This window comes from Delphinapterus leucas, chromosome 19 (genome assembly GCF_059928025.1).
Source record: "Delphinapterus leucas isolate spDelLeu-1000000601 "Yukka" chromosome 19, BTC_Dleu_Yukka2, whole genome shotgun sequence".
NCBI lineage: Eukaryota > Metazoa > Chordata > Mammalia > Artiodactyla > Monodontidae > Delphinapterus > Delphinapterus leucas.
The window spans coordinates 55,399,409-55,422,864 of record NC_143147.1 but is presented as its reverse complement, the minus strand read 5'-3'; the positions used below and the strand labels follow the sequence as shown (position 1 = coordinate 55,422,864).

General features: G+C 37.3%; 1 protein-coding gene and 1 pseudogene across 1 annotated transcript in view; both read right to left on the bottom strand.

The window, feature by feature from the left end:
* LOC111182600 (large ribosomal subunit protein P1 pseudogene) lies at positions 1–22,848 on the bottom strand (annotated as a pseudogene).
* The window catches only part of TANC2 (tetratricopeptide repeat, ankyrin repeat and coiled-coil containing 2), a 349,573-nt gene that overhangs the window by 161,147 nt on the left and 164,970 nt on the right, over positions 1–23,456 (bottom strand). The gene's annotated exons all lie outside the window — the stretch shown is intronic.

Sequence of the window (23,456 nt, the reverse complement as noted above, 5' to 3'; positions counted from 1 at the left end):
AAACACCTGAATCTATCAAAATAAAATGGCCAGTTTTGCAACTATTTTTACATTCAGTTTGGTCATTTCCTTTGTTTTCACATTCTAAATGCAAAATTACTAGGTCCTTGACTAGAAGCTGATTTTTCCACTGTTACATATTATAATTGATAGTCTACTCAGAATCCTCAATATATTTACTTGAAACCCTTGAATTTGAGAGAATGTTTTTGTAACTCACTGAATAGAAGTTTCCCATTTCTTTGGCAGTTAGCCTTCCAATACAAGTCCTAGTCTTGGGATCTAGTCCTGGCCATAATCACCACCTTCATTCAGGTTCTTTTATCTTTTTTTTTCCTTACAGTTCATGTAAATATCCTTTTTTATTTTAAAATCAGTTCAAACTTACAAAAAAGTTTCAAGAATAGTACAAAGAACATTTTTTTCCTTAACCATTTGAAAATATAGACATGATATCCCATCATGCCCAGACAGTATGCATTTCCTATAAACAAGCAATTCTCTTACATAACCACAGTACTAGCAAAGAAATCAGGAACCTAACATTTTACATTATTATGATCTCATCCACAGACCCCATTTAAGTTTTGATATTTATCCAGTAATGTCATTTCTAGCAAAAAGATCCAATTCAGGATTAAGCAACTGCACTGAGTTCTTAGTTCTCTTTGACTCCTTTAATCTCATCTTAACTTTCATGATCTTGACACTTTTGAAGCTTACAGGCCAGCTATTTTGCACAGTGTCCCTCAATTTGAAGTTATCTCATGACTTAATCCAGGTTATGCATTTTTGGCAGAACTATTGCAAAAGCAATGCTGTGTTAAGTTTGATCACTTGGTTATGGCAGTGTTTGCCAGATATTTCCACTCTAAAATTATACTCTTTCTCTTTGTAATTAATAAGTATGTAATGGGGGGATACTTTGAAAGTATGTGAGTATCCCATTCTTCAACAAACTTTTAAATTAAAAAAAATTTTTGTGATAAAAATACACGTAACAAAATTTGCCATTTTAACCATTTTTAAGTGTACAATTCAGTGGCATTAAGTACGTTCACAATGTTGTGCAACCATCTCCATTTTCAGAACTTTTTAATCATCCCCCAGAGAAACTCTGTATCCACTAAATAAAACTCCCCAATCTCCCCTCCTACTAGCCCTAGTAACCTCTATTCTACTTTCTGTCTCTATGAATTTACTTATTCTAGGTACCCCATATAAGTGGAATCACACAGTATTTGTCCTTTTATGTCTAACTTATCTCACTTTGCAAATTTTCAAGGTTCATCCCATGTTAGATCATGCATCAGAATTTCACTCCTTTTTATGACTGACTCCATTTTATGTACATACCACATTTAGTTTATCTATTCATCTGTCCATCAAGTTGGACACTTGAGCTGTTTCCATCTATTAGATATTATGAATAATGATAGTATGAACATTGGTGTACAAGTAGCAGTCTGAATCTCTCCTCAATAAACTTTTGCCCACTATTTTTAGCATCCATTAATGTTTCTTGGTAGAATTACTATCATGCTTGCCAAACAGTGATATTTTCTAAATCCATCACTCTTCTATAGTTTAGTTTCTTTTCCTTTACCTATCTACCTACCTATCTGAACTCAAAGACTCCATTCTTACTCAATGAGTTATAACCTGTTACTATTATTATTTATTTTGATGCTCAAATTGTCCCAAAGTTGGCCACGTAAGCCCTTTCAATTTGGCTCCTGTAACCTTCTGATATATCCCTGTCATTTTCTGAGCACTTCTTTGCTTTCTGGCATCAGATGTTCCGGGCTCATCTTGTACTTTCCCTGCCCTAGCCCTAGAATCAGTCCTTTTCCCAAGAAGAGTTGGTTTTTTGTTTTTTGGTTTTTTTTTTTAGTGGGGAAAGGTATTTAGAATATCAGGTATGCTCATTGCGATCAGGATGTCACTGCCCCCCAGGTCCACTCCGTCGACAGAGTTAGGCAGTATGCTCATACACTTATATACATATACACACAACTCTATATTCATTTTTATTTGTAAATCCATATACAAACATACACTAAATGTTCACAAAGATGCTCCAATTCCAATTCAATACCATAGGGTTAATTCTAGACTTCCTTTCCAAAGTTATAACTCTGTTCTCCAATAGTGAAAAATCTGGTTCTTGTTTTCCTTATTTAATACTATACTTATTTAATCTATCCCCCTACACGTAACAAATCTCACCGCTGCTCCCTGCCACCCTGCACACAGGTGCACTACTCACTCTGGTTGGGTTCCTACCCTATGCCAGATGGCCCTGAGCTATCATTTCCCCCACAGTCAGGGTCATTTTTTCAAAATAATTCATATACCATAAACTCTATCCTCTTAAAGTATACAGATCAATGGCTTTAGTCTCTTCATAAGTTTATTGAACCATCACCACTTTCTAATTCCAGAATACTTTCATCACTCCAAAAAGAAACCCCATTCAGGTTCATTTTTTTGCCCTGGAATTTAGACCCCTAAAATTCCTGATCTCTGGCATTCATTTTAATCCTGTGCTTCCTGACTGCTACACTCTTCCCATACAATCAGCTTTTAACGCAATTTTCTTTTTTCTTTTTTAAGAGCTCAGCTTTTTATTGAACGTGTTACTAAAGAGGTTTAGTCAAAAAGACCAAAGCCCACGTCATCGTCAGACTCTTCAGATTCTTCTCTCTTTGCTTCCACTTTCTTCTCCTCAGCTGGGGCAGCAGTGGGGGAGGGGGCGGGACCTCCTGCTGGGGCAGGTCCACCTGCCCCCACGTTGCAGATGAGGCTCCCGATGTTGACACTGGCCAAAGCCTTTGCAAACAAGCCTGGCCAGAAAAGTTCAACATTTACACTGGCTGCTTTAATGAGGGCATTGATCTTATCCTCGGTGACTGTCACCTCATTGTCGGACAGGATGAGGGCCGAGTAGATGCAGGTGAGCGCTGAGTCGGAGGCCATGGTGCGGGCGAGTGCTAGACAGGGGCTGTCGGGCATGGTGCAGTCGCCAGATGAAGTGAGGGCCTACACCCCAATGCGGTCTCAGCTTCCTCAGAAGGACCGAGCACCTTAGCGGCAGCTGAGGAAAGCGTAATTTTCTTCCTATTTAGGCTATTTTTCAGTGGTTACCAACTACAGGAATTATTCTTTTTCAAACCTTTTCACTGAGGGATGCTGAATAATGTCAGTATGAGGTCTTTCCTTGGGCTCAATTTATTTCCAAATAGAGAATTTATAGAAATTTATAGACATAAAAAATAGCCAGGGAACTCAAGATGATCTATTTTAAATGTGAGGCAGAACTAATTTACCTAAACTGAATATCTCTTTACATTAACTTGATTCATTTCAACATTTTTTCAGATTTTGTTTTATGTTCAGATGCATTCAGTCTAACCTGTTAACAATCCACAGTAGCACTATCCTATATAGGATATTACAAAAATCTTTTTTTTTTTTTTTTGGAGTCAGATATGTCCTTTCACCATAGCAAGCATTAACTAGAGTATCATATGGTTTGATGCTAAAATATAATAGCTTAATTTTTTAGGATATTCAGCATTACACATTAAATCACTCCTAATGGCAAGAAAGTGAGGTTTATGTTCTTATTATTCAATTTAACATTTATCTTAACTTCTCTACTAAAGTCACAAGCTGCAGGTCAGAGGAAGGGACTACAGGTGTATCCTTGTATAGTATTATTGAACTCAAGTGCTCCATCTGTGGAAAATCTATATAGAATTCTCACTGAGGACTTCCCTGGTGGGACAGTGGTTAAGAATCCGCCTGCCACTGCAGGGGATATGGGTTCAAGCCCTGGTCTGGGAAGATCCCAGATGCCATGGAGTAACTAGGCTTGCACACCACAACTACTGAGCCTGCGCTCTAGAACCTGCGAGCCACAACTACTGAGCCCACGAGCCACAATTACTGAGCCCATGTGCCACAACTACTGAAGCCCTCGCGCCTAGAGCCTGTGCTCCGCAACAAGAGAAGCCACCACAATGAGAAGCCCGTGCACCACAATGAAGAGTAGCCCCCGCTCGCCACAACTAGAGAAAGCCCATGCACAGCAACAAAGGCCCAATGCAGACAAAATAAATAATAAATTAATTAATTAATTAAAAAAGAAAGTGCCTAGACTGGCATTCAAACCTAATTCTACCAGCGTTAAAGTCCCATTAAAAAAAAAAAAAAAAAAGAATTCTCATTGAAATTACGCCAGAGTAGAAAAACAGGATCTATATTCCCTTCCCTACTTCTCTGCAAGAGGCAACAAAAACGGATTTCTCTGCCACAGACCAGAAAGATATCCCAGGGGCTTTATTACCTCTATAATGTCCAACATTATAGACAGTTCCTTATCTCTCTACCTCTGCCCAACTATGATACTCTAATATAAAATCTCAGGAAAAAGCTGTGTTACAAATGCATGCAAATGCATCTTCAAAACAAGTACCGTAAATCTAAAAAATAATACAAATGAATGTATATACAAAACAGAAACAGAGTTACAGAGATAGAAAACAAACCTGTGGTTACCAAAGGGGAGAGGGAAGGGTGGAGGGACAAATTAGGGGTATGAGATTAACAGATACAAACTACTATATATAAGTAGATGAGCACCAAGGGTATACTATATAGCACAGGGAATTATATCCATTATCTTGTAATAATCTATAATGGAATATAATCTGCAAAAATACTGAACCATTATGCTGTACACCTGAAGCTTACACAAGACTGTAAATCAACTATACTTCAATTAAAAACACACAAATCCCCTATCCGTCATTCAAGCAAATTTCCACCTTTAAACCCTTGCTATGAAGAATTTTTCATTTCGTTACCACAGTGTGTAGAATTTCTAAACTACTGAGTCAACTATTTAATATTATTAAAATTTATCAAAGTCTACTATGATAACAAGAATATTTATAGCATATGAAATTTGAAGTAAACAGTTTCAGGTTAAAATGCTAAATGTAAATCTGAAGACATCTATAATAAAATGTAAAAGTCCCTGACCTCTTTAAATTTCACAACATACTACTACACTATATACAAATGGCAGGCAAGAGGCTATAATTATATTATTATTTCATGCATTATTTGCAAAAGTCCAAATGTTACTCACTTAAGAAAGAGGCTAGGGGAAAAAGAAACCAAACTCTTCCTTTTTCTTCTAGGCTCTTATACTCATGTTACTCTTAGTCTTATTATATCACTCTATTTCTCTTAAGTGCTTTTTTTCCCCTAAATATTAGTTTCTTAAAAAGATACTAATATTTATTATTTTTAAGAAGTCCACAAGCTCATATACTTTATATACATTAAAGTATTTATGGGAGAAATGATATAATGACCAGGTTTTGCTGAAATTACTACAGAAAAAAATGGAGAAGATATAGATAAAACAAAGTTGTCAAAATTATTGAAGCTAGGAAATGACTACATAGTGGTGCATTATTTTATTCTCTGTTTGTGAATGTTTGGAACTTGAGGAAAAAACTCTATGCAGGGAAGTTTCTTTTAAATAACTTAGCAGTTCTCAACTGGTGACAATTTTGCCCCCCAGGGAACATTTGGCAATGAGTGGAGATATTTCTGGTTGTCACACTGCAGGGAGCGGTGCTGCTACTGGCATCTAGTAGGTAGAGGCCAGGGACTCTGCCAAACATCCTACAATACACAAGACAGCTCTCCACAATAAAGGATTATCTAGCCCCGAAAGTCATTAAATAGTATTGAGGTTGAGAAACCCTGAAACAGCTAGAATCACCTTATCCTTTAAAATCTGTCAAATTGGATGAACTCTTAACACACAGTCAGTAGGAAAACCAGTGTCCAACCTGTTACTTCCATGGATTCTTAAAATTACTTCAATTTCTAACTTACAATGAATTTTTAGTCTTTGGGATATTTCTTTCCTGAGTGTAGGGTCTGTTTTCTGCACTACTAGATTCTGCTGTAATCTTTTCAGTCTTCAATGAATCTTAGTCTTATGGTGGTGTGTGGACAGGACTTTACTGGGGTTACAGTGTGCTTGTTAAGGGTGGGGGATTATATCATGGCACAGAACAATTAAATGAAACTAAAAAATATGATGTATCTCAAATTTTCAGATTATCTTTTATTAATTATAATAACAGCTAGCACATACGGGGATTAATTATATGCCAGGTACTGTTTCTAAGTACTTTATATACATTAACTCTTTTAATGATCATAACCACCCTATGAGGTAGGCACATATATCCCCTTTTTATGAATAAAGAAAGTGAAGCACAGAGGGATGAGTAACTTACCCAAATTCATAAGCTAATAAGTAGCTGATCCAGGAAATCTGGATCTAGAACTCAGGCTCTTAACCCCTAAGCTCTACTGTCATCCTTGATTCCAGTCTCTCACCATTTTGCTGAGCATCACTTCCTACCTCCCCTCTGCCCAGGGTATTTGTTCAAAACTCTCAAAATTCCTCTTAAATCCTCATACCAAATATTTTACCTATCTTTCTGTCTCATCCATGACCATCCAGGCGATGTGAAGAAGGTGTCATCTTCATAACCAAACACGCCCAATTAAGTTATGTCCCTAAACAAAGACAGTACTTTTCTTGAGTGGAATTCTACTGTGACTCCTTTAATAATGATGAATTTGGAGTATGATACACAACAAAACAAGATGGCTGGTAGGTTGTTGGAAAATAATCACCGTGACACTATTATACACAAAATAAATCATATCATTCATACATTATGTTGATTAAAACTCTTGAAATTTATCTTGGCTATTTGGGAGCAGTGTGTTTATGCAATAGGCTTTGCTCCCAGAATACTGAATGAGGAATACAGCACCGTAAAACTAAAGGATTCTTATGCTTGGATATTTTTTCCACAGCAGAAGTGGCTATTGAATGTTTATCAAATGCCTTTTTTAGCCTCTATGAAGAAAACTAGTTGTTTTTATTTCTCTTACAGCTATTAGTATGATGAACTATTTTAATGGATTTTGTAATTTTGAAAAGCTTTCATTAAAGTTAATAGGAATTATTATTAAACATTAAAAAAAATAAAGGATTTAAAATTCACATGGGAATGGAAAGGTCTAGGAATAGTAAAGAAAATGTGAAGAAGAATGACTGCTATTACTTAATATCAAGGTTTAATCTAATGCTAAAGTAATTAAGACAGAGTATGATTGGTACAAGCATAGATAAAATGACCAGGAGAACAGAATAAAGAATCCAGAAACATATCTATACATGTATAATCACCTTATTTGGACAGAGATGCCATTGCAATATTTTAGTAATCAAATGGCATTTTCAATCATTGGTGACGGATCAGTATGTAAGAATAAAAATGGAACCTGTCCCAACCTCATCCCATAAACAAAAATCAATTCCAGGTGGATAAAAGACCCAAATACGAAAGATAATACATTTTCTGGAAGATAGCCTAATAGAATAACTTCATGAACTAGGACTAGGCAAAGATTTCTTAAACAGAACACAAAAAAGAAAAGATGGGTAAGTTTATTAATGAGAAAAACTTCTGTTCACCAAAGACTCCATTAAAACAGTAAAAAGGGGCTTCCCTGGTGGTGCAGTGGTTGAGAGTCCGCCTGCTGATGCAGGGGATACGGGTTCGTGTCCCAGTCTGGGAAGATCCCACATGCCGCGGAGCGGCTGGGCCCGTGAGCCATGGCCACTGAGCCTGCGCGTCCGGAGCCTGTGCTCCGCAACGGGAGAGGCCACAACAGTGAGAGGCCCGCGTACCGCAAAAAAACAAAACAAAACAAAACAGTAAAAAGGCAAGCCATAGAGTGGGAAAAATATCTTTAGTTCATACATCCAACAAAGGACTTGTATTTAGAATATACAAAGAACTCGTACAAATCAATAAGAAAAATAAAGACAATACGATTAAAAGATGAACAAAAGAAATTCCACACTGGAATTTACAAAACTCCTGTTTTATACAAAATGTTCAACATTGTACGGAAATGAAAATCAAAACCACAATGAGATACCACTACGTATGTGTAGTGCAGGATAGCACACAAAAGAAACAAACCAAAAACACCTGATAATACGGGGTAAAAGGACAGTTAAATCCTGTTGTACCGGTGTGAATGTAAACTGGTAGCATCAAATCTGGAAAAAAATTTAGACTGGGGACTGAAACCCCATGACCCAGCAAGTCTACTACTAGGTATATACCGAAAGGAAAAGTATATGTAGGGGCATCAAAATAGATGTAACAAACATTCATAGAGTTGTTCATAATAGCCAAAGTTGAAAATGTCCATTAACAGTAGACATACAATGAAATATAACAGCAATGAAAGAGAATCTCACAAACATACTACTAAACAAAAGAAGACAGACTCAAAGAAGTACATACTAAATGACTTCGTTTATATAAAGTTGGAAAACTGGTAAAAGAAATCATTGATAATGCAGTCGGAACAGTGGTCAAGCTTAGAGGGAATGGATTATGATGCAGAGGAAACATGAGGAAAGGTTCTGAGGTGCCGGTAATGTTCTATGTCTTGATTTAGGTAGTGGTTATACAAGTGTGTTCACTTCTGAAAATTTCACAGAGCTGTATAATTATTATTTGTATACCTTTCTGTAATTATGTTATATTTTAATTTTCAAAACTTACAGAAAATGTATTAAGGACATAGGACACTGGGTTTGAGAATGAAACAATATTCACAATACCTTTTTTTCCTCCAAGAAAGGAGTCTACAGCTATGAAAAACTAACTAATGCTATATATAATTAAAAATTGAGTGTAAAATAAAAAAATATCTGACCACTCCCCTCTTACATCGGTTAACTTAAAGTGGAGCAATGACCTAAGGATAGAGAGAAGCCAGTATATATACAAGAAGTATTTTGTAAATTAAAGGAAGTAGTAGAGAGCACAGAGAAAGAAACAATTAAACTTGTTCTGGGAAGATGGAGGAAGAAAAGGAGGAAGGAAGGTTTTTTGCAGGAGGCCATACTTGTTTGATTTTTTAACAGTAGAGTTATTAAGGAAAAAGAGCAGAGGGAGGAGCAATTTTCAGATTCAAATTCTGTAAGACTTACCAGTTCAACACAAATACAGAATTCTGAGATCAAAACTGAGTAATATAGCATATTTAGTATTGTTTTAAAAGAGTGTTTTAAGTTTATTTCTGGAATAATAATATTGATAGTTGTACTAGTAGTAATAATAACTTACTGAGGCATTACTGTCTGGTACTTTTCTAAGTGCTTTACATGTATTAAATCATTCAATCTTCACAACACCTTCCTTATTGTACAGATAGTAAAAGTGAGGCACACACAGATCAAGCTTTTGCTCACCCACAGTTACACAGTTAGGCAAGTGACAGAGTCAATGTTGAAGTCCAGGCTGCCTGGCTGCTGGACTCATTATTTTGCCAGGAAATATGTGATTATTAAGTACAAATTGTTTAAATGGTTATTTTATTTATTAATGGGATCCAGCAGAATAACCTCCATGGACAATACAAGAAAGCATGAATTAATTCAATAAATATTTACTAAGTACTTTCTGTGTGTCCAGCACTGTGTGAGGTATTAGATCACATTTGTGAACAATGGGCACAGTCCCTATCCTTAAGCAGCTTATAGTCTCGTGGGGAAAAATGGAAAATAGATAATTTGAATCACAGTAAATTAAACTCTGAGAAATATAATGCAGGCAAGAAATAGGATGCTGTAAAAAAGCAAATGCTGAATATTTCAGAATATTTTGGTGTTTTGATGACATCAATTTTCTTTTCAGAGATGGTTTATACTTTACAACATTTGCAAAAAGTATTTTTTACTCTAAGTAGCCAAACTGCAGAAGGATTAAACAATGATTAAAACTGTGCCAAGAAATGAATTCATTTCTTGGATACAATTAGCTAATGTATCCAAATCCCTAATCTGTATTCCTAACATGGCAGGCTACACATAGAACAGTTCCACAGACTCTTAATTCTCAGCATTCTCTTAGTATTTTCTCATCGGGCTGTTTACATTTTCCTTTATGATCTGTTAATTATAAACTGCTTGTTCTCATCTATTTCAAGACTCAGAACTTTGTACTACATTTAATCAAATAAAGAAACCCATGCTTTCTCTCCAACAGAGTTACAAAACCTGTGATTAGCTTGGCCCAACTGCCAAAGCAAACCTGGTTATATTTTCATTTCTTAGTTCTTAAATGGCAACCTAAATTTTTCCTTTTCTGATGAACATTGGAAATGGGTGACCGACAAAAGCAGTGCTTCTGCAGTTTGCCACAGGAAGTGCTAAAGTGGAGCTCTACCACATCCTCCCCACACTGAGCTCCTGATTGTGAGAGTCACTGCCAGTGATCCAGTGATCAAGAATCAAAGCAACACCACTAGCCCATCTCTACTCATAGAGGCTGACCTGAAAGCATATCCCTACACTTCTTAGTTCCCTTGGGCATAAGTGAAGAAGAGGGGGAGAAAATACATGAAATGATTGTTGATACTGTGGGGTGGGTATATGGGAGGTTCTTTGGGTAGGTTTAAAACTTCACACAATGAAAGATGTTTTTGGCTTGGCCATGTGACTTTATTTGGACCTTGGAATGTTATGAAGAGGCTTGAAATGTGCCTGAGCAGTTGGGCTTGTGTTCTTGTGCTCTGGTGATCCGCCAGGAGAAAGAGCTTCTCTCCAGTGGATGCCCCTTCATCCTGGGCCCCAGAATGAACACCCACAGGCCTGAGCCCAACTTGAACCCCAGAGCTGCTCAGCCAACCTGCAGCCTGAGACAGAGCCATCCCAACCCACACTTGCAAATCCATGACTAAAAAAAACTGCTTATTTTTTGGTTGCTCTAAATTTTAGGGTGGTTTGTTACACAGCATTATTATGAGCATTTACTTTTTTTTTTTTTTTTTTTTTTAAACATCTTTATTGGGGTATAATTGCTTTACAATGGTGCGTTAGTTTCTGCTTTATAACAAAGTGAATCAGTTATACATATACATATGTTCCCATATGTCCTCCCTCTTGCGTCTCCCTCCCCCCCACTCTCCCTATCCCACCCCTCCAGGCTGTCACAAAGCACCGAGCTAATATCCCTGTGCCTTGCGGCTGCTTCCCCCTAGCTATCTACCTTACTACGTTTGTTAGTGTGTATATGTCCATGACTCTCTCTCGCCCTGTCAAAGCTCACCCTTCCCCCTCCCCATATCCTCAAGTCCGTTCTCCAGTAGGTCTGCGTCTTTATTCCTGTCTTACCCCTAGGTTCTTCATGACATTTTTTTTCCCCTTAAATTCCATATATATGTGTTAGCATACGGTATTTGTCTTTTTCTTTCTGACTTACTTCACTCTGTATGACAGACTCTAGGTCTATCCATCTCATTACAAATAGCTCAATTTCATTTCTTTTTAAGGCTGAGTAATATTCCATTGTATATATGTGCCACATCTTCTTTATCCATTCATCCAATGATGGGCGCTTAGGTTGTTTCCATCTCCGGGCTATTGTAAATAGAGCTGCAATGAACATTTTGGTACATGACTGTTTTTGAATTTTGGTTTTCTCAGGGTATATGCCCAGTAGTGGGATTGCTGGGTCATATGGTAATTCTATTTGTAGTTTTTTAAGGAACCTCCATACTGTTCTCCATAGTGGCTGAACCAATTCACATTCCCACCAGCAGTGCAAGAGTGTTCCCTTTTCTCCACACCCTCTCCAGCATTTATTGTTTCTAGATTTTTTGATGATAGCCATTCTGACTGGTGTGAGATGATATCTCATTGTAGTTTTGATTTGCATTTCTCTAATGATTAATGATGTTGAGCATTCTTTCATGTGTTTGTTGGCATTCTGTATATCTTCTTTGGAGAAATGTCTATTTAGGTCTTCTGCCCATTTTTGGATTGGGTTGTTTGTTTTTTTGTTATTGGGCTGCATGAGCTGCTTGTAAATTTTGGAGATTAATCCTTTGTCATTTGCTTCATTTGCAAATATTTTCTCCCATTCTGAGGGTGAGCATTTACTTTTTAGGTACTTAAGTTGATTCAAATGCAACCATAACTTATTAGTAGACCAAAATGAAACCCTGGTGATTTCTCTTACCATGTATTTTCTGTTCAGTATAACCATTCTCTCATTCTCAACCACTCACCTTCATACCCACTCACTTCTAGCTGTCATCTTATTCCAGGATTCTATTCTATTTCTTACTCACCTATTGATCTTGTCTTTTTAAAGATGTAATTTACATACAATAAATTATATTCCAATAAAGTGTGCAATTCAATGAATTTTGACAGATATATACATCTGTGAAACTACCACCAAAATTGAGATATAGAACATTTCTATCATCCCCAGAAGTTTCTTTAGGTCCCTTTGAAGTCAAACCCTCTCTCAAACCCTAGCCACAGGCAACCACGTTTTCTATTATCAGAAACAGAAACCATTGCTTTCTGTTATCTTAGTTTATATCTTCTATAATTTTATATAACTGGAATTAAATAGTGTATTTTCTCTTTTGTCTGGCTTCTTTGGTTTGGTTTTTGAAATCTATTCATGTTTCAACAGTTTGTTTCTTTTTATAGCTGAGTAGTATTCCTTCATATGGCTATACCACCTTTCTTTTCTTCCTGCTGATGAACACTGGGCTGTTTCATATACAATAGTTTTTTGGCTTTTATATATGAAGAAGCTACGAATATTCTTATAAAAGTCTTTGTGTGGATATATATTTTAACTTCTCTTGGACAAATACAAAGTTGTGTAATGGCTGGGTTATAAAGTTTAAACATTTAACTTTGTAAGAAATTGCCGGTTTCCAAAGAGATTGTTCAGTTTACACTCTCAAGTAGTGTGTAAGAGTTCTAGTTGCTCCATATCCTCGCTAACGCTTCGTATTGTGAGCCATTTTGATTTTAGCCATACCAATGGGTGCACAGAGGTATCTCATGGTTTCACTCTGCATTTCTCTGATGGCTAAAGATACTGAACACCTTTTCATGTATTTACTGGCCATTCTTATATCTTCATTTGTGAATGTTTCTCCAAATCTTCTGTACTTTAAAAAATTAGGTTCTCTTCTTATTATTTGTAAGAGTTCTTTATATTGGATACAAATCTGTCAGACATATGTATGCTAATATTTTTCCTGTTCTATGGCTTGCCTTTTCCTTTTCTCAAAAGTCTCTTTTGAAGAACAAAAGTTTTAAATTTAGATAAAGCCCAACTTTTAAATTTTTTCTTTTATAGCTCACACTTCTTTTGTCCTATCCAAGAAAACTTTGCCTACCTTAAAATTGCAAAGATTTGCTCCTAGCTCTTACATTTAGGTCTATGGTACTTTAAGTTAACTTTTGTGCACGGTATGATGTAAGGATTGATGTTCACTTCTCCACTGAATTTCCCTGACACCTTTATTGAAGAATAATGGAAGTCCTTTAACTTTGCTGTTCTTTTGAAAAAGCACTGGGGCCACTCTAGGTCATTTGCATTCCTATAAAAAATTTTAAATCATGTAAATTTCTAAATTTATAATCATGTAAATCTTATAAATTTCTACAAACATTTTTTTCTTGGGATTGTAGTAAATCAAAATTGCTACTTTAGCAATACTGAATCTTCTAATCCATAAATGATATCTTCATTTATTTGGATCTTTATCTCAGCACTGTTTTATTTATAATTTTTAGTGTACATGTTTTGTTAAATTTATCCCTAAATATTTCATGATTTTGGATGTTATTGTAAATGAAGTTGTTTTTAGATTTAATTTTCCAATTGTTCTTTGCTAGAATATAGAAACACTCCTGATTTTTATATACTGACCTCACTGTCCTTCTTTTATACTTACATAAATGCATTTATATAAATGTTATTGGAAATGTATCTTGCAAGTATTAGTCTGTGTTTGTGTATTGCTCTGCTAGTATATAAACATATTTATATAATATAAAGGTAGTTAGAGTTGGGGTGGGAATCTCCATGTCCACATAGAACACTGACATATCGAGGCAGTTTATCAGAGGCTTGCTTTACACCAAATTTGGGAGAAACAATGATGAGACACTCAGGTATTACTTAGTTCTGGCATTAGGATTCTTAAACAGGAAAGGAAGATAGTCACAGACTATATTCTAAATTCCTCAGGCAAGTCCATAAATACTGACATATATGGAAACTTTTTTTTAGTGTTCCTAGGTGAAACAATTTGGGGTGGAAGACGAGATGCCACTTCCAATACCTTTGAACTTAACTGCAGGTACCTGGTTCTGAGTTCTTCCAGCTGGGGATAAAGGTAAGGGGAATGGAGGTGGTGTAAGGGTGTAAGAAAATGAGGCTAATAAAACAGCTGTAAAACTAGGGGTACTGTACAGAACCAAAAGAGTAAGTTAATTCTAATTTAGAAGTCTGACAAGAGCTGTAATACTGGTATACTAAAAAAGCGCTTACCTCACACAGCATAGCTTCAGTGCCATGAGATGACTAAATCAAAATCAGTTAATGTGGAAAGTGATACACCACCAAGGCATTAATAGACTCCAAAGTCATGTCAAGATCTGCCTTTGTCACTGGGAATGATGTTATGTGAAAAAAAGGTATGGAAATAAATGAAGACCACCCAAATAAGAACAAGAAAAGGCTATTTATTCAGAGCTTGCTATAGCAAGGGAATCAGCTACCATCACTTGCACCTGGAGGAGACTTAAAGGCAGGCAGAGGAGTTGAAAAGCTTTATCGTGGGAAAAAAAGGAGAGGCTTCAGGTTATGCCCTGATCGGAGGCACCTGGCACAGAAGAGCTGAAGGTGGGCTAACTAGAAGCATCCTACATGACTGGCTAGGTGTGTGTATTTAGCCTTCTCTGGTTACTCCTAAGTTGGAAGTGAGGGCAAATACTAGGGAAGCTGTCAGTTAAAAATCAAGCCCTGGTCATTTAGTTCCAATAGTTACAGGAGTTACTTTTGGCTTCCTGGACTGGTTATTAGAGATAGTAGTCTTACTTCCTACAAGTCTGACTTGTAGATACTAAGTTGGGTTCCTAGGCTATCTGCTGCAAATTGGGTGTCAGAACTCTATTTTTATACATGGTCTGGTCATTGTTATATATATTCAGTTTCTCAAAGGATAGTGTTAAGCTTATTCATGTATTTATTTTCTTTTTCCTGACCTTTGAGGATAAATGTGTCACATTTGGCTGGCAGATATTTTCCTGAAATCCTCATTCTTTGTTTTATACTCATTGATTATGTTCTCTAATTACATTTATTACAACTCACTCGTAGCTGACTGATCTCAGCTGGCTGCCATGGCCGAATTCTTATCTAGTGAAGCTTTAAGCCCCTTCCCATATGCTAGTCACATTGGCCTTGTAGGTAGACTTATATCAATGGAAGGAGAAAGTTTAGGAATTTAAAGCAAATGAAACACCACAAATAAAAAAACCACTGAAAGAAATACTACTTCCTCTTTCTCAACACCATAGTGAAATTACATTATAAGCACAGATTAAGAAATCATGGTTCCAGTTGTTCACACAGGCCCCTCTGTAGTAAATTAGAAAAAGACATATTCCTAAGTAGAGAGAAAACCATGTAATTTACACATATTTATAACATACTAAATTTTTTTTCATTTTGCCTTCCTCTGACTTTTTAGGTTCATTTCATTCATTGAACACACACTGAATGAACACCTACTATGTATTAGTCAGTCACTGCACTAGGCACTGTGGATACAGTGGTAAGCATAAAGGAGAAAACGTGTAAATTGTCCAGATGAGTGTTTTTGGTCATTTTAGTGTGTTTTTTTTTCCTTCTTTTCTTCTTGTTTGAATATTTAAGAAGAAATGATTTAGGGATAACTGTTATTCAAAAGCTTTCATTACAGAAATGCTGTGATGATTCACTTATAGTTTAATTCTTTCTTCTCTCTAAGGCAGAGAGCATATAACCTGGGTCATTATAAAAAATGTTACTTGATTAGGGACCAGATAAGGCATTTGTTGTACTAGAGAATTCATTGTATAGAATAAATTTTAACTAAGAAAATAAGCATCATTGCTCTGGTAAGGTACCAGAAGATAGCATCCATATTTTATGCCCTTGACTGTAATGGAAGTTTTACTTGTATACAAATGAATTCTAACCAGAGTTCTTTCACTTTAAGACTTATAAACAGGGCTTCCCTGGTGGCGCAGTGGTTGAGAGTCCGCCTGCCGATGCAGGGGCCACGGGTTCGTGCCCCGGTCCCGGAGGATCCCACATGCCGCGGAGCGTCTAGGCCTGTGAGCCGTGGCTGCTGAGCCTGCGCATCCGGAGCCTGTGCCCCGCAACGGGAGAGGCCACAACAGTGAGAGGCCCGCGTACCGCAAAAAAAAAAACAACTTATAAACAGAAAAATTATTTATATGAAACAAATACCTTTACATTTTAAGGGTAGCATTCTGTTCTATAGTATCAAAGACAATTTACATAGATTAATAGAAAATTGAGTCTTTAATATATGCACTAGGAATTTTGTGGTAAATACAAAAAATATATTACATGGCTTTTGATATTCAATGTTTTAATGAAACATTAACCAGCAGATTAGAACATTCCTTCTAAAATTGGTTTGCAACAGAGCCAAGCAATAGAAAGCCAAACTGTAGTAAGCTTGTGTCTCATGATCCTCTTCAAACACTAAAGAAACTCTCCAATCATTTTGCATGATGACTCCTATTCCCTATTTAAAATTTTTTTTCTGGCAGCAATATAAACATCAGCTTCATCCACTCACAATTATAATTTAACTATTACGGCTATTGTAGAAGGTAAGATGAAAGCTGAAAACATAATAATGTTTAACTTACCTCAGTAATCTATGAAATACATTTGGGATTTGTGACTGGATGAAACAGACATTTTCCTCCCCAATCTAATAGTAATAGGTCAAATAACACCAGAAAGACATCAGGCACAGAAAGGCAAGTTTTTCAACAATTCAGTATCATGGGTAATATCATAATCACACTTGGCAAAACTTGCCAAAATTTTGATGCAAAATACTAATTTCTTTGAGATTAAGTTCCAAGTCCAAACAGGAGACAAATTGCTCAAAGAGATGGACCATGAACCAACTCTGAGAACCTGTTTCAGGGCTTCCCTGGTGGCACAGTGGTTAAGAATCCGCATGCCAATGTAGGGGACACGGATTCGAGCCCTGGTCCGGGAAGATCCCGCATGCTGTGGAGCAACTAAACCCGTGAGCCACAACTACTGATCCTGAGCTCTAGAGCCCATGAGCCACAACTACTGAGCCCACGTGCCACAACTGCTGAAGCCCACGTGCCTAGAGCCCGTGCTCCGCAACAAGAGAAGCCACTGCAATGAGAAGCCCGTGCATTGCAATGAAGAGTAGCCCCTGCTCGCAGCAACTAGAGAAAGCCCACGTGCAGCAATGAAGACCCAACGCAGCCAAACATAAATAAATTAATTAAAATAAATAATTTTTTAAAGGCCTGTTTGAAAAGAGAAGTTCTTTATATTGATATTTAATCAACCGGCTAATACCATCAGTTCAATTTCTTAGTAGATAGCTCCCAGAATTTATGGGGACTGGTTTGTCCAAAGAGGTAGTGTTCTAAGACTGTTTTAGCATACAGTCTGTCCCCATGTAGCTTCATGGGGAGCACAGAACAGAAGAATAAAAATGTATACATACCTTCAGATGTATACATGATCTACAAATACAAATGCTAGAATTGTTTTCCCCCAAAGGAAATAATGATGATAGGGACCTTTTAGTAATTGGAAACCTTCCAGCTGATGACAATTATTAAAAACTGGACAAAATATATTTTAAAAATCTTTTGGAAAGCGTTAAAGATCCAACAAGATGGTGCTAAGTCATCATTATAAGAACAGGGAGAAGATGGAAATCAGAAATGGAGATCTTGCCCAGCACGGAGAGCCACTTTAGCACTGGGGGCATTTCTTCACAGGGAAGAAATGACTGAGCAGCTGAGCTGTGTGTTTAACTGTCTCACAAGGTCAGGGGAACAAAAATGGAGTCTAGGATCTTCCAGGAGTGGGAAATCTAGTAAAACACCCCATACTTTAGGCTGAGACCCTTAAGAGCTACAACCTAAGGGTAAAGATGAACCAGAAGTAAACTAGGTCCTGCAGTACTGATTTGTGTCATTTCATTGGCTTGGAAAACTTCACACCCTGAACTTGGATTGAACTGGTCACAGGTGACAGAAGCAAATGAAAACCCTCTCTGGAAAAAAAAGAAATCATCCTACTTTCAGATTATTTCTACACATATTTTCAAATATTAAACCCAGCACACAAAAATAATTAGGGGTATGAAAAGGCAAGAGAATTAGCAGAATAACAGGCAAAAGAAATAATGGTAAAGGTCATAGGGTTAGAGTAGTACAGTCAATCTTTTAAGATTATTCTTAATATAATATTGTAAAAATGTGGTAGAAAAGAGCTAGAGTCTGTGGGAAGATGAGTGGTGGAGATGGAGGAAGGAGAGAGCAGTGGGAGAGTTACAAGAATAAGAGTCATTTGATGAACACCGTATTAGAAAAGGTGAATATTTCCCTAACACCACCAGAGGTTATTGGTTGAGGAAATTCTCCTTTAGTTCTTCTCTTTTTTAAGTAACATTACATTTCAATTGTTTAATCATGCATAATGCTTCCTCCTAGCAGAGCTAAACCACAGTAGCTAATAACAAATGATATTCTAAATAGTAACTTATGTCAGCTAATGAATGATCTAAATCAAGAACTCTTGATGTGAGATCCTATGATACACTTCTGAAAGTCTATGAATCTCCTGAAATTGCACGTTTTAATAGGGAGAGAGTAAGGGAAATTTTCATTCTTTCATCTTCCAGTTCTTCTTTGCCACCTTCTAAAAAAAGTAACGACTTCCTGTAACCCACAGCAGAGGTTGCAAACTCAAATACCTTCAGGATATAAGAAATTTTAATATATCTGGCATGGCTAGGGGTGATGGTAGCAGGAAATGATAAAGTGTATGTTGAGCTGCAGAATATACAGCCAGGCTGAAGGCACTCTATTTCTTTTCAATGTGCTTGCTAAACAGTTTTTGAATACCTTATCTCAAAAAATGTGACTACTGTTTTAAAATTAAATATAAGTTGGAGGTTAAGATGGTGGTCTTGGTCTGAGATGTTTTCCATAGTTCTAAGTGAGAGCCACCTCTCAATATGGAGGATCAGGAGGGCAGAAAATAGGGAAGAATGGTCCCTGGATGTAGATGGGAAAACTAGATCCATGTCAGGGTACCAGTGGCACAGGTCACTGTCAATCCTCAACTGAGGGAAAAAAAGTGCCTTAGTTGGGGCAGGTGCAGAGAAATCTAAGGAACCTTTAATCACAGGACCCCATCTCCTTAAAACAGAAGTGTATGAATTTCTCCTACTTACCCTTCCTTTCCCCTACTTCCCTCCTAAATAACTGCCTTCTTTAAATTAACTCACCTAGAGCCTAAGTTAAAGAACCAACTTTTATGGAATCTCTACAGTTGCATTATTTAGATACCTAGCTTTAGGGTATGGAATGGAAGTTAGCAATAATGTAACTTCCTTAGAAGACTCTAGTCTGATTCTTATTAATTTTGGTTTGCTTAGACTAGTTTTCAGATAAAACTATTACACAGGGCAAACAAACCTAAATGTTTTATTAATTTCTTCAAAACTCAGACAATATGCAAAATTTTGCACGTGGGTGCAATTTTCTGGAGAGGCTGTCCATAAACTTCATCAGTAATCCATATATATATAAAATGATAGTGTTGTACACAATGAACTTACCCAATGTTATATGTCAGTTATATCTCAATAAAGCTGGAAAAGGAAAAAAATGCTCCCTAAAAAGTAAATTTATCTCCTAATAACCCTATACTCTTTTTTTTTTAATTAATTAATTAATTTATGGCTGTGTTGGGTCTTCACTGATGTGTGCGGGCTTCTCATTGCGGTGGCTTCTCTTTGTTGCAGAGCGTGGGCTCTAGGTGCACAGGCTTCAGTAGTTGTGGCATATGGGCTTAGTAGTTGTGGCTCGCAGGCTCTAGAGCGCAGGCTCAGTAGTTGTGGCACACGGGCTTAGTTGCTCCACGGCATGTGGGATCTTCCCGGACCAGGGCTCGAACCTGTGTCCGCTGCATTGGCAGGTGGATTCTTAACCACTGCCCCACCAGGGAAGCCCCTATACTTTTTACTAATAACTTAGACATACACAAATAAATGGGGGAGAAAAGTCCTACACACACACACACACAGACTGTGGTTCTCTCTTGTGCTATTTAGGAATAAAATTTTTATAAGATTAGGGACTCTTTGCATTTTAAAAAATTCATTACTTTAGCACTTAGCTAAGAGAACAGGCTTTTAAATGCTTATAATCTTCCATTACAACATCCCACTATTCTGATTCTCTCCCATTGGAAGTGGGAATCACTGTAGAGGCAGGACACCTAGAGATAGAAAGTACTCATTGCTTGGCAAAACTTACACTAGTTTCCTTGCCTACATAATTGCCCCCAATGTACAAGAAGTACTACGTGCACGTCAATGTATGATGAGGACTATTTGGCTGAAATGAAAAGCAGTATATGACAAGCTCAAGAGCCTTAAACGCTTCACTGAAATCTGTAAGACTGACGTTTATCATTGAATGTTCCTTTGGATTTTAAACTGAGGTTTCTAACAACTGCTTTGAACAGACATATGTTTGAGATACAAAATATGGTAAAAATGTGTTACTTGTGTAATACAGTATTTCCATATTATTCCCCTACTGACCTGGATTTCCTTACCCATCGTACAATGTATTCTAATGTGGAAAGCAAGGCATTTATATATTGCTCACAGTAAGAAAAGTATTATCCTCAAAAGTCACCTTGGTCTAAATGGCAAATGTATTCTCTGTTGGCTTCCAAATCTGGAATTTATTCTAGAACCTGCCCATTAAAATAACATGATGTAGTTACCCAGACTTAAAGAGAAAAACACCATTCTAGGAACAAGTATTTCACTGGACCATAATAGTATAGGTTAGGCAAGAAGAAAGAACTACAGACAGTTATTAGAAGGGCAGCAGGGGAATTCTGAATATTAAAGGGTAGGATACCAGGAATACTATGGAACTCTTCTATTGGAAGACAAGGATGAGAAGGATTCATGCTTCCAGAACACAGAAAGGTACATATCAAATACGTAGAAAAAGCAAGGAAAACTCATTGCTTCATTTAAACAACTTTCTTTAAAATTTCAATTTACTCCTTTGAGTGTGGGTTGGACCTGGTGACTTGCTTCTCATGAAAAGAATACAACAAGAAGTGACAGGATGTCACTTTTGAGACTAAGTTATAAAAAACTGTTACTCTCATATTGCTTGCACTCTCTCTGTCTCTTGCTTGCTTGCTCTCATGAAGCAAGTTGTCATGTGTGAGGTGCCCTGTGGAGAAGCCCACATGGTGAGGAACTGAGGGTGTCCTCTGGTAAAGGCCAGCAAGGAACTGAGGCCCTCAGTTCAACAGCCCATAGGAACTGAATCCTTCCAACAACCATGTGCATAAACCTGAAAGGGGAGCCTTTTCCAGTTGAGCCCTGAGATGACTACAGCCCAGGCTGTCATTTTTTTTTTTTTTGCTGCTCCTTGCAGCTTGCAGGATCTTAGTTCCCTGACCAGGGATTGAACCTGGGCCCCTGGCAGTGAAAGTGCAGAGTCCTAACCACTGGACCGCCAGGAAACTCCCCAGGCTGCATCTTGATTGCAGCCTGTGAGAGACCTTGACCCACAGAATGCAGCTAAGTAGCATCTACATTCCTGACCCACAGAAACTGTCAGACAGTAAATGTTGCTGTTTTAAGCTACCAAGTTTTATGGTAATTGGTTATATAGCAATAGATAACCAATACAAGGACCTATATTCACAAGGGTACTCAATAATGATAAACAGAATATAACCAACACTTCCCATATCTTATATATATATATATATTTTTTTTTTTTTGGTGGCCACAAGGCTTGTGGGATCTTAGTTCCCCAACCAGGGATCGAACCCAGGCCCTTGGCAGTGAAAGCGCAGAGTTCTAACCACCGCACTGCCAGGGGATTCCCTAACTTTAAATGTTATAATGAATCACTCTCTAACACCATACACAAAAATAAGCTCAAAATGGATTAAAGACCTAAATGTAAGGCCAGAAACTATCAAACTCTTAGAGGAAAACATAGGCAGAACACTCTATGACATAAATCACAGCAAGATCCGTTCTGACCCACCTCCTAGAGAAATGGAAATAAAAACAAAAATAAATGGGACCTAATGAAACTTAAAAGCTTTTGCACAGCAAAGGAAACCATAAACAAGACCAAAAGACAACCCTCAGAATGGGAGAAAATATTTGCAAATGAAACAACTGACAAAGGATTAATCTCCGAAATTTACAAGCAGCTCATGCAGCTCAATAACAAAAAAACAAACAACCCAATCCAAAAATGGGCAGAAGACCCAAATAGACATTTCTCCAAAGAAGATATACAGACTGCCAACAAACACATGAAAGAATGCTCAACATCATTAATCATTAGAGAAATGCAAATCAAAACTACAATGAGATATCATCTCACACCGGTCAGAATGGCCATCATCAAAAAATCTAGAAACAATAAATGCTGGAGAGGGTGTGGAGAAAAGGGAACACTCTTGCACTGCTGGTGGGAATGTGAATTGGTTCAGCCACTATGGAGAACAGTATGGAGGTTCCTTAAAAAACTACAAATAGAACTACCATATGACCCAGCAATCCCACTACTGGGCATATACCCTGAGAAAACCATAATTCAAAAAGAGTCATGTACCAAAATGTTCATTGCAGCTCTATTTACAATAGCCCGGAGATGGAAACAACCTAAGTGCCCATCATCGGATGAATGGATAAAGAAGATGTGGCACATATATACAATGGAATATTACTCAGCCATAAAAAGAAACGAAATTGAGCTATTTGTAATGAGGTGGATAGACCTAGAGTCTGTCATACAGAGTGAAGTAAGTCAGAAAGACAAAGACAAATACCGTATGCTAACACACATATATGGAATTTAAGAAGAAAAAAAAAATGTCATGAAGAACCTAGGGGTAAGACAGGAATAAAGACACAGACCTACTGGAGAACAGACTTGAGGATATGGGGAGGGGGAAGGGTGAAATGTGACAGGGCGAGAGAGAGTCATGGACATATACACACTAACAAACGTAAGGTAGATAGCTAGTGGGAAGCAGCCGCATGGCACAGGGATATCGGCTCGGTGCTTTGTGACCGCCTGGAGGGGTGGGATAGGGAGGGTGGGAGGGAGGGAGACGCAAGAGGGAGGA